At 36.4% G+C, this 18070-nt stretch overlaps 1 pseudogene; it reads left to right on the top strand.

Annotated features, from left to right (window-relative positions):
- Nucleotides 1-2311: 2311 nt before the first annotated feature.
- On the top strand, nt 2312-5403 carry LOC136850071 (actin-2, muscle-specific-like; annotated as a pseudogene).
- The last annotated feature ends 12667 nt before the right edge of the window (nt 5404-18070 follow it).

The following is an 18070-nucleotide window of genomic DNA, read 5'->3' as shown; positions in this document are numbered from 1 at the left end:
AAATAGATAAGCACACAACAACAGAAGAGCAAAGTACGAACAGAATGACTAAAAATATTTAAAAAATTCTTTTCCATCTAAACTTAAGGAAATAATTTTGATCGGACTGTTCTTGCGGAAATGAAGTATTTTAAGCAAATTAGATGAACAATCTCATATGAACTATTCTAGCGCAATGGTTGTCAATGACTTACAAGTTACCAAAAGACACCATCATATTTCATTCAGTATAGAGCTTACCTAATAGCGTCTATCATTTTACCTGAGAAAGCTGAAAAAGTAATGCCATATTAGAAGAAATGGAAAACTGTCTTCTTCAAATCTTTGTACAGTCAGCAGAGGACAGTATATTAGGGGACAGATATTTCTGTTATTCACAAAGATAGTCTTCTGTGTGATATTCCTACACTATATTTTTCGAGCCACAAGCAAAAACACAGGTCTGAAGCATTTGGGCACAATCATATAATTTCCTCAGTTCATGCACGTAAAATATTTCTATCAAACGTTCGTCTGTACCTAGTGTCAGCAAACAAAGAAAAGCTGCAATAGTTTTTCTATCCTTATTTGACTTTTCAAATTAATTCTACCACGTTTTTACGGAAATACGCCGCATATCTTACCATGGACATGGCAGCAAGCTAACTCGTTTACAGATTTTAAATTGAAAAAGCAAACGAAAGAAGCCTCAGGTATCCAAACCATCTGAGCTATTTCAATACCCCCAGAAATAGTAATCCTATAATTTAGGCGTGGGAAATGTTAGCACCACTTAATCCCTGCTCTGGCCGGCCATTCCGCCACTCAGTCGGATTATCCATGTCTTGTGTTTTTGTATACGTGTATATGACTGATTGACTCTTTTTTGCATACAAGGTGAAAAAACCCACATGCACAGGTAAAAAGGCTAGAAAATAAATGACAGCAATTCTATTAACGAGTGCTTTGGAACGGCTCCAGATGTAAAGGGCAATAAAAACGGAATCGGCAGGAGACCAACAATTTTATGGTTGGCCCCTCTCTATCACGACAACCTGGGAGCACTGTAATGGTGATCCTTGTTTGGGGATGCATGGATTTGTTACGCTCAGCTGAGCGTCTGGCAACGATAACCTCGCTCTATTTCTGTCTGTCTATTCCGCTGGCCCCTATTTCTTATACAACCTCTAGACTCAGCTCAAAAGAACGCTCCAGGGTTAACTAGATAGCCTTTTTTTACTCAAAGGCATTTGTTTTCACGCTATGAATCACGCATAGTATTCGTTAATGATCTGTCAGAATTTTGTCATTTTTCTCTCCACCACATCAATACCTATAAACTACTAAGCTCTATCAAACGTCCCGTACAACTAATAATTCATATACAGTATTTATAAAGTACTAAATTGTTATTTAAATAACCAACTGCCTTAAATACCAGATTTCTAAGATTTTCCTAATCGCCGATGAGCATGCCTTGTATTTAAATTAATCATGGATTGATACTGCCTGCTATTTTACAAGCATTATTACGCAGGAATAAGATGATCGCTACCGTTCCGGGGTCACAGACCTATCAAAAGGCAACCCAATAATTTGCAAGGTGAATGATGGTAAATAAAACCTCATATATATACAGTATTTCTCTGCACGGATATCAGTATGGCATTTTTACAAATTATAATGCAGTGATTAGGTTGCGACATTTTTTATACTGCACAAATATACGCGGGTCTGTGCGTTTAGTTTTGAATACGCACGTTTTAATGCGTTTACTGTACATCTGTGCATGATGGCTATCCTTTCTTATCGGAGTAAGATAACACAGGGAAGCTTAAAAGTGTTACATTTTATCACATTGTGTGAAGGGTCTCAGAAATAAATTCTACGCGACTCGAGATAATGAAAGATAAATGTAGATATTTGGGAGATATCATAAAGCAAAGAGAAACTGAAACTAGATTTAGAGGAAAGAGAAAATTCAGCGAAAAAGAAAAGTGCCCATTCGTCCTGTTCGTCATAACGTATGGGCGGACTGCGAAAACTGTCCGTGTAATGAATATCGAAGTGAAATTCGTTACTTTCACGTGACTCCACTCATTGCAAAACGGCGATCCAGAACGAGGTCAGTGCCTGTAGAGATATTAGTCTAATGACGAGCCAACCTGATGATTGCAGAGAGAACAGTCCCAGGTAAAGCTCCAGATATCCCGTACAATCTCAGGTGCGGGGGAGGAGATTTCCCCGTCGATGCTTACCGGTACCCGGGCAGGTGTCCGAGGAGGGAATGACGTCTGCCCGCATGTTTCACCTTCCTATGTGTCGAGGCGATAAGGCGTGTTATACCTTGGACACAACGTTTTGGCGCCCACACAATAATTTGCTCTTTGATAGGATTAAGACCTGCGGTCATGTATATAAAGACGAGGGGGAAAGATACGGACTTTAGTCTACCTAGGCTCAGGGCACACGAAGGAGGTGAGTAGCAAGGGGCTGTTCAGGGAGCAATAACCCGTGCTGGCAAGTCATCATCTGTTCTTTGCATTATGTTGCGCGCTATGTATTCAGGATGTACTGGTGTATGGAGTGATGGTGAAGTGGGGTCTTTAGCATACAATACAGAGAAATCTGAACGTGTGGTAACTTGTGTTGTGATGTATGGAGCTTGTGTAGTGAGATCAACAAGTATTTGAAGTCACTTGAAAATTACAGTTTTTCAGTATTCTTCATAACGTTTAAAGTGCGAAAATGGGATAAATGACAAGGATCGTGTGTGTATGTGTGTGTGTGCGCGTGTGTGAGTGTGCGTGTGTGTGTGTGTATGTGTGTGTGCGTGTATGTGTGTAGGACAGAGAGAGCTTAGAATAAATGTTTTACGTATAGGTTGCTTGAGAAATAATTTTCATATTTGTCTTTAACAAGAGCAGACAATCCCTGCAAAAACAGAAAAGACTAACGTAAAAGGATAGAATAGAATATAGAATTTAGGCCAAAGGCCAAGCGCTAGGACCTATGAGGTCATTCAACGCTGAAAGGGAAACTTGGAGTAAAGAAGGTTTGAAAGGTGTAACAGGAGGAAAACCTCGCAGTCACACTAAGAAACTATTGTTAGGAGAGGGTGGAAAGTAAGATGGAAGAAAGAAAATTTGAATGGGGGTACAATAACAGGAATGAATGGGGTTGCAGCTAGGGACTAAAACCCTGAAGCAATCATGATTTATATATATTTTCAATTTACATTTCACCAACACATGAATACGAAACTCTTGGATTTACTTTAACTTATAAATAACTATATTCTTTGACTTTGTTTAGATCGTACATTTTTTTTCTGTCTTTTCTAATTTGAAGGATCTGCACCGATGACCATATTCTCTGCAAATGACATTTTACGCAAATCAGCCATAACTATTAGACAGCAATAGAATATTGAGTAAAATTGCGTCCTTGGCAGCTTTCAGATTCAATTTACAGTACCCCACTAATACAGTTCCATGTAAAACTACCAAATATGACTGTTTGTACTCTAGATTCTTGTATGATATTAGATTTATACGTTTTGCGTTATATGTAAAATAATTTATTTTGAAGCTGAAATGATGAAACAGAACAAATAAAATGACTAACAGTCTGCGAATTTCACCTATTCAGACAAGGTGAAATAGAAAAAGCTAGATTGCAGTTGGTCCAATCACAGGTAGATGTTGAAGACCCATGGGACTTCCGCGGCTTAATTCAATTGCCCTTTTATCAACTCAAAGACACAAGGTGCAAATACAATTAAACTTCCTCGGATTTCTGTACATCTTACCTGGTTAAGATTTGGGAAGTCAAGGTGCTTTTCCGTTCCTCACAGAACAAGCTGACAATAAAACAGAATTTTATGAGAAAGTCAAACTTCAGGGTAACTTGATGCCAAAATCTAGACAGAAATCGCAACAGCAATAATCACATTTCGTGACAAGTGAAATATGCTAACACAAGATCATGCTGCTTTTTTTGCTTTCATATATACCTGCACATTATTTTATGGCATACGTATACAAAACCATATTTGTTGCCTTTTACAAAAGAAATACATAGATTCTTACATGATTTAAAGAAAGATTCATGTAGAGAATAACCGTTGCTATTTACTGTTTTGCAGGTTAATTCTTGACTCCATAGCCACAAAGCACCATGTGTGACGACGAAGACGCGGCGGTACTCATCTGCGACAATGGCTCCGGCCTTGTCAAGGCTGGCTTTGCCGGTGATGACGCTCCCCGAGCTGTCTTCCCCTCCATCGTTGGCCGCGCCCGTCACCAGGGTGTGATGGTCGGTATGGGTCAGAAGGACGCCTACGTCGGTGATGAAGCCCAGAGCAAGAGAGGTATCCTCACCCTCAAGTACCCCATCGAGCATGGTATCATCACCAACTGGGACGACATGGAGAAGGTCTGGTACCACACCTTCTACAATGAACTCCGTGTTGCCCCTGAGGAGTGCCCTACCATGCTTACTGAGGCTCCCCTTAACCCCAAGGCCAACCGTGAGAAGATGGTCCAGATCATGTTTGAGTCCTTCAACATGCCCGCCACTTACGTTTGCATCCAGGCTGTCCTCTCCCTCTACGCCTCTGGCCGTACCACCGGTGAGGTTTGCGACTCTGGTGATGGTGTTTCCCACATGGTTCCCGTTTATGAAGGTTTCGCCCTTCCCCATGCCATCCTCCGTCTGGACTTGGCTGGTCGTGACATCACCAACTACTTGATGAAGATCATGACTGAGCGTGGCTACTCCTTCACCACCACCGCTGAACGTGAGATCGTCCGTGACATCAAGGAGAAGCTTTGCTACATTGCCCTGGACTTCGAGAGTGAGATGAACACTGCTGCTGCCTCTTCCTCCATCGACAAGTCCTATGAACTTCCTGACGGTCAGGTCATCACCATCGGCAACGAGCGTTTCCGTGCTCCCGAGTCTCTGTTCCAGCCTTCCTTCCTTGGTATGGAATCTGCTGGTGTTCATGAGGTCGTCCATAACTCCATCATGAGGTGCGACATTGACATCAGGAAGGACCTTCTCGGTAACGTTGTCATGTCTGGTGGTACCACCATGTATGCTGGTATTGCTGACAGGATGCAGAAGGAAATCACTGGTCTCTCTCCATCCACTGTTAAAGTCAAGATCATCGCTCCCCCTGAGAGGAAGTACTCCGTCTGGATCGGTGGTTCCATCCTTGGTTCTCTGTCCACCTTCCAGAACTTGTGGATCACCAAGGAGGAATATGACGAAGTCTGGCCCCGGCATTGTCCACCGCAAGTGCTTCTAAACACTGCAGCTATGACATGTTACATAATATCGCGTACACAGTCATAACATTTCTTTCATTTACAGTCATTTGTCAACTTTTATAGCAACAATAAATGTACAAAAATGTTACTGTGTTGAAGATTTATTAAACATTCAAATAATGATTTCGAGATGGTCTTATAAAATGATTGAGTCCATGGGTAATGACAATGGAGGTAAATTTTGTTATCCTCCTCTCATCATTCACACTTCATTTGTTTCCTAAATGATGGAACTTGCAAGATTGTTTAAGCAGATTAATAATTTTGTTGTGGATAAACATTAAAAATCTAAGTTAATTGGCAAATGAAAGTGATCATGAAATAGCCAGTTTTATCTTATTCAAACGAACTGAAGAAATCATTTGACCCATGAAAACAAAACTGTTTTACGTGTATTTTGAGATGTAATTACGGATAAATTAGGGAGATTTATCAGTTTTTTATAAATCTGTCCTAGAATTTCTTCTGGACGGTTGCAAGCACCATTACAATGACTGACAAATTAATATGAACAACCTGAGATATATATATATATATATATATATATATATACATATATATATATATATATATATATATATATATATATATATATACATATATATATATATATATATATATATATATATATATATATATATATATATATATATATGTGTTTGCATGTGAATGTTAACAACTACCTGTTCCTTGAGAATTTCATCCTTGGGCCACTGAATTTGTATGTCAAAATGGTCCACTTATTTAAAGAACATAAAGGGGAGGCAAATATGCAACTACATATGGAATCATGTCGGATACCACCGCAACTTTAATCATGGTTTCACTCTCTCCACGCCCCATCAGAAGAGAGTGTACGCACTTCATCCTACTCCCCGATGGGCATGAGATGATGTAAATATTTTAAGCAGCCATTACTGCCCGAAATTAAAACCACTTTCTCCTTTCGGATTTGAAACACCAAACTCTTCGTCCACTCTTTTGTAGGGAGCATAAAAATAGAGGAACCAAATATGCAGTGGCATAGCTGTCATTCCATCAGTGGGGGAGCACAGGTGGGGTCAAGATATTTTTTGGGGGGCCAAAGAAGATTACACAAAACTAATGTACCAATGTAATTAGTAAAATATACTATTCTCGAATGTATATATCCATGTGAATGAAGGAAAATGATAGTATTGGTAAACCTCTCTTTGAAATCATAGAGTTCAATGTAAATTTCCTCACAAACTTATATTCAACACTAGCATAATTTCTATTATCAATGTTGACAGAAGGGTTCTCTGATAATTATACTACAACAACAGTGTAAGGGGCGTTTTTAAACGTTGTGGTTAAAAGTCGCTTTCGACCGTCCTAAGACATGATCGCTAGGGCGAGAATATCTGCTTTTGACCACCAAAGGGTTCAAGTTTAGCTACAAAGGGAATTTCAACGGGTGGGGGAGAGAAGCCTCTGACGGGAGCAGGGGGGGCGGGGGGACGGGTCCGGGCCGCCCACCCCCCCATAGCGACGCTACTGCAAATATGCAACTGAATTTTCATGGAGTCACTGAATGTCACTGTATGCTTGACTGTGGCTCGCCACCTGCCACCCTGCCAACAGTGAGTGGGCACATTTAATCTTCCCCAGTGGGTCTGAGGCGATATATCACATTCTTCCTCAAAACTGGCACCATATGATTCTTTGTGTATCGTCCAAAATCTCGGACACAAAGTAAAATGCTGTTCGTTGCCAAGTAATGTTAAACCTTTTTTTTTTTATCCCCAAGTCATACACGTCGATAAGTTTGTGAATTCACAGCAAACGTTATTTTCCTGTAGATATAAACATGATCTCTTACATGCATTTGTATCATTCGTAATCTACGTGATTTTTTTTACGCTGCTGAGCTCAAAGCGCAGTGTGACAAGATTGGCATTGTTGCCAATGCCAGTGTGCCCAACTTGCTACTCGAAGTGGCCATCGTAAAAACCTCTAGGGCATATAACAGTGGACCTAATAGGATTAACAGTTAAAAATTATCAAAATATAAATAAGAACTGAAAATTAATTACTTTGAAATTTGGAGTTTTTAGTTTTAGGCTCTTTTCAAACTTTCTGTATGTTGCAATGATGATAAAAAGTCTAAGGCTTTTGAGATGGGATCTTTTTTACTAAGGGATTTATTTTCAGAGATTACTGTTCTCTGAATAGCAAAATATGATTATTTTTTAAATTATACGGAGAAGATAACTAATAATTTATATGATTATTAGTATTAACGCCAAGCTCTATGCAACACTGTTTTTCTTTAAGTAACGAAGAATATTATTTCTTTAAAAGTCCTTCTGCTTGATTTTAGTGCATAATTGATTCATAAGTTGAATGGAAGCGCGAGAGCGTGCAGATAACTTCATATGCTTCCCCGCCAGAAATTGTTAGTGTAGAAATGTGAATGCTGAGTGTAATGTACTTTTAGCAAGTAAAGAAAGCTAATAAAATCTTGGTTGTTACATACAGGCCACGCCCACCCGTTGATATCGGCGGATTCGTTGTAACTGCAGTAATACTATAGTATTTTTTTATTCATCGTTGAAGCATAAATAATCAACTATGATTGCATAAAATTTTATGGCTGCAATTCAGACAATATCATAATGCTACGAAAATCTTTTTCATTTTTTGGGGGGGTTTTGTTTTACATTTGAACCTTGGTTTGATAAAGACTTTTTTTGGTAGAATCCATCGGCCTTGGATGAACGAAAGTCTTAGAAATGTTCCTTCCCTGTTTTTCGAAAGTTTTGCTGTAAGTACTATTATCTTACAGTCTATATATATATATATATATATATATATATATATATATATATATATATATATATATATATATATATATATATATATATATATATATATATATATATATATATATATATATATATATATATATATATATATATATATATATATATATATATATATATATATATATATGATAGACTTCACTCTACTGAAACATACTTTAGCCTTATTTTTGTACAATAAATGTGTTTTCACATTCACAGTGATAAATATGTAACCTGGTAGTTGCCAGTTAGCGACTTTTGAACAAAATCTTGTGTAGTCACCATCCACGTCTATGTATATCACATGATGCTTTTCCTTTTATTTTTAAACTTCTCACACAACCTCCTTGTCTAAACCCACAATGCACTTTCTGTTGTTTCTCATAATTTCATTTATACGCTAACTTGATCAAATTAAAGTTTTTATTACTCCGCTCTTTTCAAAGTTGTTGGATATGAAACGGATTCGTGAATGGAGTGCTGACTAACTGATATTTACAGATGATAATGTTAGCAGGAGACCGTCCAGACAGGCTCCAGAAACTGGTAACAGAGTTTTGAATGTGTTTACAGACAAAGAAAATAGACAGCAAATGTAAATAATGACTGAGTTAACAAAGCTGGATTGAAGCCATGAAAATGGAGAAATCAACGTCAGTAGTGGGAGGTGGAAGTAGGGAAGTGGTTGACAGGTGTATCTGAGAGTAAGCGTAATGGATAATGGTGGTGGGGAGAAGAGAATGGATTAGATGAACAATGGAAGGTGGCAGGATCTCAACAGGAAATTTGGAAGAAAAGGAGAATTTTAGTGCATGTAAAAGTTGAAATGTGTACATGGACTGATTTTCTTTACTGAAGTGAATTGTAAATATTGAATGTTGACGCCAGTGAGATGAACTGTTTGCGTAAGATGTATGGAGTCAGACTGGCAGAAAGGGCAAAGAATGTAAAGGTCCGAAGAAGAAGCGGTACATTAGCATACATGAAAAGATGGCTCAGTGATTTGGAATGGTATTATGTAATGCGTATGGATGACAATGGATTTATGGAAGTGTGTACCATGGCAATGAATTTTAAAATGGCCTCTTAACTTGCAGTTCCCCAGCATTTTTGGAAACACTTTCAATTAAAGCCCCCAATTCTCAAAATAAGTGAATGAAAAGGTTCTGCTTTCCATACTCGCGTTGGTTACAGATCTGGTTAGCTTTTACATGCATATATATTTGACACTTTCGGATAAATATTAACTAGGAATAAAGTAAACCCATCCTCACCGTGGAGCCATCGACTAAATCCTCCTTGGAGGTATTCAAACCCATATTGGTTGGGTGATTGAGGTTAATGTTTGTTCCATTAATATTATGAAGGAGAGTACGATTTTTTTAATTTCTTTGATTTTTTTATCTCTCTGCACTATATATATATATCTATATATATATATATATATATATATATATATATATATATATATATATATATATATATATATATATATATACATATACATACATATATATATATATATATATATATATATATAATATATATATATATATATATATATATATATATATATATATATATATATATATATATATATATATATGTGTGTGTGTGTGTGTGTGTGTGTGTGTGTGTGTGTGTGTGTGTGTGTGCAGGTATATATCAAAATCTTATATACATTAAATAGAGGTGAAATAAAGCCTTCACCAAGGGTGCATAATGGTAAGTATTTTATGCTTTTCAGGCTGAAGTATAGTCTCCCAGTCGCATTCATCAATTTTATGTATTATACGAACCACAAGACTTCACTTCTAAAAATTCTCGAATATATTCCACTAAAAGCCTAGAAGTCCTTAAAAGCTGATATGATGCGAATTCAAAAGTTCTACTTTAGAGACGGGATTTGAGCCCAGACTGATTAAAAACCATAACTTTGGCGTTTTTTGGGTAGTTTCTGGTAACCAAAACTCATGTTCCAAATGAGAAAATATTTTTAAATTTCGTTTGAGAAGACTAGATAAAGTTCAGCTGTCGTAAACGTGATTATATTAGTAATTTCATTGCTGTAGATTTCACACAGAACTTCCAGTGGCTTTTTAGGAGAAAAAAGTAAGCTCACAACTGCAGAATTCAGATTGAACTTCCAGGAATTTTTAGAGAAAGAAAATGCAAAATTTATAAAGAATGAATCAGTTCACAGCTACATTTCAGATTGGACTTCTAGTGGAAGTTTAAGGAAAGAAAACGCAATATCGGGAAAAAATGAGTCAATTCATAACTTCAGATTTCAGATCAAACTTTCAGTAGTTTTAATGGAAAGACAATGCAAAATCAGGAAAACTCGAGTCAGTTCATAACCGTAGATTTTAGATTGAACTTCTAGTCATTTTTAGGGAGAGACAACACAAAATCAGGAAGAAATGAGTCAATTTATAACTAGTTTTCAGATTAAACTTTCAGCAGGTTTTATGGAGACAACGCAAATTTAGGGAAAAATGAGTCAGTTCATCACTGTAGAATTCAGTTGGGAAAAATGAGTTAGTCGACAACTGTATATTTCATACTGAACTTTCAGTAGTCTCTAGGGGAGGGCACCGGAAGCTTAGAAAAAAATAAGTCGGCTGGCAACTATGGATTTCAGGTTAAACTTTCAGTGGTTTTTATGGAAAGACAACGCAAACTTAGGAAAAAATTGAGTTAGTTGACAAGGGCAGATTTCACATGGAAGTTTCAGTGGTCTTTAGGGAAAGGACATCGCAGACTTAGGAAAATATGAGTCGGTTGACAGCAGAAGATTTCAGATTCAACTTTCAGTGGCCTTTAGGGAAAGATATTGCAAGCTTAGGAAATGATTCAGTTCATAATAGTAGATTTCGGATTGAACTTCCAGTAGTTTTTTCGGTAATGACAAAGCAAACTTAGGAAAAAGTGTGTAAGTTGGCAAGTGTAGAGTTAAGACTGAACTTTCAGTGGTTTACAAGGAGAGACAACGCTCACTTAGGAAAATATGAGTTAGTTCATAACTTCAGATTTCTGATTGAACTTTCAAAATTCTTTCAAAGCATTTTTGTATTGCCTGGTGTGGAACCCAGAGAGTTTCCCTTGAAAATTTTAATCACACAAGTATAATGTAGAGGGGTTAGGAAAATACAGGAAATAGGTAAGAATATCATGAACATTGCGAAGAACAGGTGTCTTTAAAGATAACGTCCTTCAACGGGAAGTGCAAAATTTTTTAAACTAAACAAATTTATGGCCATTCGTTCCAAGCCTTTACTTTACGAAGTGGTAAAAATCTAAGTGTATAATGTCTAACTTCATCAGTTCTAAATGGCAGAGCTGTGATGTAAATGTTGCTTACCCTTCAGTAAAACATAGTTACCAAAAAAGTATGTATATGGCATCAAAAAGGAAGAGCCATCGCTTGATGTCTGTAGTGTGACAGTTTTTTTTATGGAGAAAAGGTTTTATAACTATTTGGAATTCGAGGAAAATAGAGCTGCATTCTCTCACACCTTGAGAAATTCTATATTAGTTCCAGAAAACTGAGCATGAGGTCAAACGTAACCATGAAGCAAAGTAGAAACACAAAAACACACGCACACATATATATGCATATGTATACATATATGTATATATATACACACACATACATACATACATACATACATACATACATACATATATATATATATATATATATATATATATATATATATATATATATATATATATATATATATATATATATATAAGATATATCAGGATGTCTTCCCAATTCGAATGGCAGCCATTTTATCTTTTTAATCAAATTTTAACATTATACCGCATAAATTATAAATTCAAGACCAAAATATCTGTTCTTTGACTATTAGAAAGTGGCAAGTGTAAAACCGATATCTTAATAGTAAAGAGTAGATAATCCAGATGTAGAAGTAGTAGACAATGAGGAACCCAGGAATATTTTTGTTTACAAATAACTTAATATGAAAGATAAAATACTGAATGTAGAGAAAATAAGTAGGACATTGTTATAAGATAAATATAGTTTTCAAAAATACACATCTAAATATGCATACGAGAATATTCCTTGTACTATATCATGTAGCACAAGATAAGTCTACATTAACCGAGATATTTAACAAGGTGGCCAAACAACCAACGAAATAATTAACAAAATACACGATCACTTTAGTTGACCTTACACAGCTATTCAGTAAACCAGAGTTAAAATATGACAGATGGTTTGATCTACAAAGGAATAGTGATTATGAAACCGATGTAAGACCTATATCCATTGAAATGTAACTAAGAACAGAAAATTCGAGGAATATGGACTCATGGAGCCCGGATGTAACAAAGAAAGTGAGAAAAAGGCATCAAAACCAAACATTAGGCTACCTTAGAAATGGGAATGATGTGAAAACTTGCAGAAATCCTGGATAGAATCGAAGACGTATTATATAAACAAGAAAAAATGCGCCGAAGTTTCTTGGGCGCAATCGAGTTTTCTGTTACAACGCATGATCAAGGCCACCGAAAATTGATCTATCTTTCGGTGGTCTCGGTATAATGCTGCATGAGCCGCGGTCCATGAATCTTTAACCACGGCCAGGTGGTGGCATGTCCTATATCGTTGCCAGATGCACGATTATGGTTAACTTTAACCTTAAATAAAATAAAAACTACTGAGGCTAGAGGGCAGCAATTTGGTATGTTTGATGATTGGAGAGTGGATGATCAACATACCAATTTGCAGCCCTCTAGCCTCGGCAGTTTGTAAGATCTGAGGACGGACAGACAAAGTCTGCACAATAGTTTTCTGTTACAGAAAACTAAAATATCGATGAGATTCATAAATCAAATGAATTAATACTAAAACTATTACTATGAAAAAAGGGCCCCCAACGGTAAAAGGGAAGATGACAATATAATATAAATGTGATTTTAGCAACAATAAAATTAGGAAAAATTAAGAAATAGGGCAAGCAGAAAACTCATAACGTTTACGCCAATTTGTAGACTAACATGACTTTTTAAAATATGGATGAGAGACTTATCATTCAGGGGAAGCGGATATGAAATCTCAAGAATCGTTTGTAACATTGCGCAAAAAATTCTGAGGAAGATGTACATTGCCGATCGGCTTGATTTACTCTGGAGACGTTTCATTAAGAAAAAAATTACCATTAGAGTGAAAGGTTTGCAAAACACTTTGATAGAGCAATGATTCTTGGCCTACTTCTCTTACGATAAACAGCTCCATTTACCACCACACTGAGTGTAAGTTATTACTAGTGTGTAGGTACTGGGTACGTTGATAAGTTATTCGTTTCTTTTTCTGTAACATAAAAATATATAATTAATCATTGTAATACTGTATTAATCCTATGGTGAAAACACTATCACCTTCAATGAATCACAAAAGCAAAATTTTTGTATATGAAAACTGTCTGAGAATGGGTGCTAAATATGACATCTGGTTAATAAAATGCAATTTTTACCCATTAATCTGTTTTTCCTATAGGTTAAATAAATCGAAAGATAATGAGATCCACGTTTAAACTTGCGGTCATCCAGCCTAGGGAACAGTATTTCACCAGCAGCCTTCATGCAAACAAGCAGAACGATGGTAATTATTTTGGTCAAAGCTTTTGGAAGGTAATGTTCCCATGATTTTGGGAAGTGACGTTTCGACCCTCCCTTACATTACTGTTATTTCTGAGATATGGGTACACAAGTAAAGAGTTAAGGATACAGTATAAAAGGGTTCGGAAAAAAAAGATTTCAAATGCAAATGAGACCTTCCCTTTTATTTGTAGCATTACTTGTAAATGAAATATAGATACATAAGTTTTCTCCTTTCAGATATATGATTCTGATATATCTGTACTCTTAAATGGCTTATGCCAAAAGTTTCCTGATGAGATATTATTGATAAGTTACTGCATAACGGTTAAGAACATGGCATATCTACATGATTACTATATCTACGTTTGCGGAAGAGCGCGAGATAATATACTATTTAAATTTAAACTAAACATTTCGTGGGCATGGTCGATATTAAGCCTATTTAAATAAAATTAATAAAATCATCAAACTCTGGAGTAGTAATTTTTTTTTAAAGCAGAATCATGTTCTGGGGTTATGATTTAACGCTTTACATACGCCCTTAGTCGTAGGTCTGATTGCAATTTTTATGCTTAGCATGCAAGTGCTAGCCTACCTACACTTCAATTCCCTCCCCCTACAGAAATGCAAGGAGTAAATATTCCTTCACAATAATAAAATCAAGCAAAAAATGCGCCGAAGTTTCTTCAGCGCAATCTAGTTTTCTGTACAGCATATAATGCTTTATGAAACTCTCATCCACGGCCCATCAAACCCTCAGCCGCGGCCCATGAAACTTTCAGTTACAGGCTCGGTGGTGGCCTGTGTTGTTGGCACCTATAGTGGTGCCAAACGCCGATCATGGCTAAATTTACCCTTAAATAAAATAAATACTACTAAGGCTAGATGGCTGCAATTTGGTATGTTTGATGAATGGAGGGTGGGTGATCAATATACCAATTTGCAGCCCTCTAGCCTCAGTAGTTTTTAAGATCTGAGGGCGGACAGAAAAAGTACGGACGGACAGACAAAGCCATCTCAGTAGTTTTCTTGTATACAGAAAACTAATAAACTGTATTTGAATGCCATCTCCAGATTTAACTTTGCAACAGTTAAGGCAGTGTCTGTTTATCACTTAACGGATTCGTTGCCTAATGAAGATTCCAAGGCACAATTACTTGTCAGGTCTGTTTACAGACCGCCTGGTCGCAGCTGTTTCGTGGGGTATAGAGGGTTTCTCGAGGCTAATAAAAAGGGGCAAATGGTCCCTCCTTTTTGCTCCATCTATTCAAGTATTTGAGTTTCAATGCTTCCTACTTTTTCTGTTTATTGACCTTTTTTTCCCTTCTCTCTACCTCCTGTACCCATGACCTAGCTGTTTGCCATGCCGAACATGGTACCATATCCGGTGTCAGTCCTAGCTCTTACTCAGCCGGTTAAGTTCGAAATATGCATGCATAGGTCATAAATGGAGGTAAAATTTGAAGCGGATTATATCAGAACAATCTCAGTTTTGGAAAATAAACCCTAGTATCAAAGATGGCGTTTTCATCTCTAACTCTTAGCAAAGCTCCTCGCTTAAATCCCTTAAAAATGTAAAATTTACCGTGACATTTTTGTCATCAGTTAACAAAGCCAAGCAATAAAAATTGGAGAAGAATTAACGAGTCACAAAAGGGAAAGTTCTCAGAATTTCCCTATTAATTTCACAGTCTACTGAATGCTTTGAAAAATTCTTTGTTCAATATTTATATAAAACAAAGTGCATTAAATACACATAGTATAGTTAAAAATAAAGTATATACATTCATAAATGACAGGAAAATTATCTAAAATTTAAAAACTAATATACAAAGCTGCTAGCAAAATGTAGTATATTGGGTACCAAAATATACTGGAGATCCGAACAAAGAGAAAATTCCTGAATCAATAAATACAGAAATGTAATATAACATTTTTAAAAACTAAATGATCTATTCAAGTGTAAGAGAAGCAGCTTACTTGTCGCACTAAGCCCGACCAAAGGACCGCCCGATATATTGTGAATTCTGTTAGCATTCCTGAGATTCCCTTGCCGTCGAAAACATATTTTTTAAACTCGCATTGCGCGGGTGGACGAATCAGCAGATCCCAAATGAAAACTTGGCCTGTACCATAGTCCTAATCCACTTGAGTATAAAAGGGAAGGCTGCTCCTTGATGGTTTTAGTCTGAAGACTCAACCACGGTAAGCCGCTGTCCTCTAGTGAAGAGTTCTTGATGGTTTTAATTCTCTCGAGTTTATGAGATTAACGGGGCGGATCATCTTCGAGTTCAGTTCATTGGAAAATACAATTATGTACTTGAGGGCCAGTGTTTTTGTGTGATGGCTCATATTCTTAAGAACATTGCTGCAAATTACACAGAACGAATCTGCAAATGTTGAGAGTATTGTGATGATGACACGTCGGAAAAAAAAGTGAAGTTACTTGTTTCTCATAAAACGTCTCAGTAGTTCATTCATATATGTTTACAAAGCTTCAGTGACTGGAACCTTTCGTTCTATACAGAGAGTAGTATTGACATGGAGACCATCAACAGATATTATTTGAAAAACTTGATGAAAAGGTTTGGTCTTATCATTTCACCTAACATAAGGACGTAGCAAAACGCTGTGATTACATGTCAAACACGTTATAGTCATCATAATAATTATTAGATTATTATTCGCTGTGAATGATATTTTATTACCTTTGTACTTTGAAAGCGGTAAATTAATCATACTTTCCTATACTTACGCCCGCTGAGAAAATTTTGCACGAGTGATGTCACCTAGCCTCCTTATATATATAAGTGTATACAAATTAGAAAACAGATTAATATGAAATACCTTGACTCCGTCTCCATCACTTATTAAACAAGAGTACTGCGAAAATGGAGTTAAGAACTTTTACACTGCATTATTGGCTGTCTACTGTATTCAATAATATACATTATCACAAAGGTGTATCGTTCTCGTCGTTCCAACAAGAGCATCAGAGAAGAACCTTTTGAAATCCACCGAGAGATTCAACAGATTTCATGAGGACGTTACACATTAGAACTGAGATGTGTCACACAGTTACAGTTTTCCTGTCATCTTTTACTTATCTTGAAGCCGGATGTTACGTCAAGCAACCTATGAGTTATATCACTAATGTAAAAAATGAAGTCACGCATGTTTCTTAATTTGATGTTACACAAGTACGAACGCGCCCAGTTTCATGTTCTCTTCCAGTATTGGCTAACTGGCGCAAAGTCTGGCATTAAGATATTAAAGGGTGCCAGAAAATGTGTTCGTGAGACACTGCCATTAGGCCAGCGTCTGCTATCTTTAATTACTTTTTCATTTCAGCCGCTGTTATTAAAAGCAACCCTCCACGACCGTTTAGATATTATTACTAAACTAATTTTTTTTTTATTTCTGTAATCTCGAAACAGATGGTTTTAAATTCAAGAGTCACCTTGGCTAATCACTGAAAATTATTTGGCTGTAAACAATACTCATTAGTAGAGATAGTAGCTTGGGAGAGAGAGAGAGAGAGAGAGAGAGAGAGAGAGAGAGAGAGAGAGAGAGAGAGAGATTCAATGAACAGGCAAACTATGAACGCATGACAGGCGAATGTGCTTTACCGGTAGAGTGCCATTAAATTGTTTTAGCTGTAATTTATTACGGGATTCTTCCAATGAGCAAATGCTGTTTATACCATTAAAATTCGTACTTTAAACATTTCGTCAGGAAAGAATCTACCACACTGGAGAACTATTTCCGATTAAACATGCAGCTGGAGTAAAAGCTTTTTATAATTAAAAATATACTAGTACAGTTCTGACCACACAAATTACAATTCCCAGTTGTAAATTATTAAAACATTACAATTACAAAATTACAGTCCCGTAAAACTAAAATAAAATACACACTGATGCATAAAGGGAAGTAATATAAATTAAACTAAATAAGACCCGTTGTCAAGATAGTTCTTCGAACATTTGTATGTGAGTCAATGTTGCATCAAACAAATGAAAGTAGAGAAAACTTAATATCAAGGTACAATTTTCAAACTCTTGTTTTACGTTTATGTTAAAAAATTATCGATAATAAAATATACACATTTTTATGAGGAAAGTAATATTTACAACTGGCGTAAAATCTAAAAAGCTTGACAGTAATTTTACGGTATTTTACTCATAGCAAGAAGTTCTCTGTAATATTCGTACTGAATTGGGATGCATCAGATTTTATATTTGCTCATCAAGAATCATCCATTGAAAGACAGTTTGCCATAGTCACCTTTTG

This window comes from Macrobrachium rosenbergii, chromosome 21 (assembly GCF_040412425.1).
Source record: "Macrobrachium rosenbergii isolate ZJJX-2024 chromosome 21, ASM4041242v1, whole genome shotgun sequence".
Classification (NCBI taxonomy): domain Eukaryota; kingdom Metazoa; phylum Arthropoda; class Malacostraca; order Decapoda; family Palaemonidae; genus Macrobrachium; species Macrobrachium rosenbergii.
Note: the sequence above shows the minus strand (reverse complement) of the source record. Positions and strands in the feature narration are given on the sequence as shown.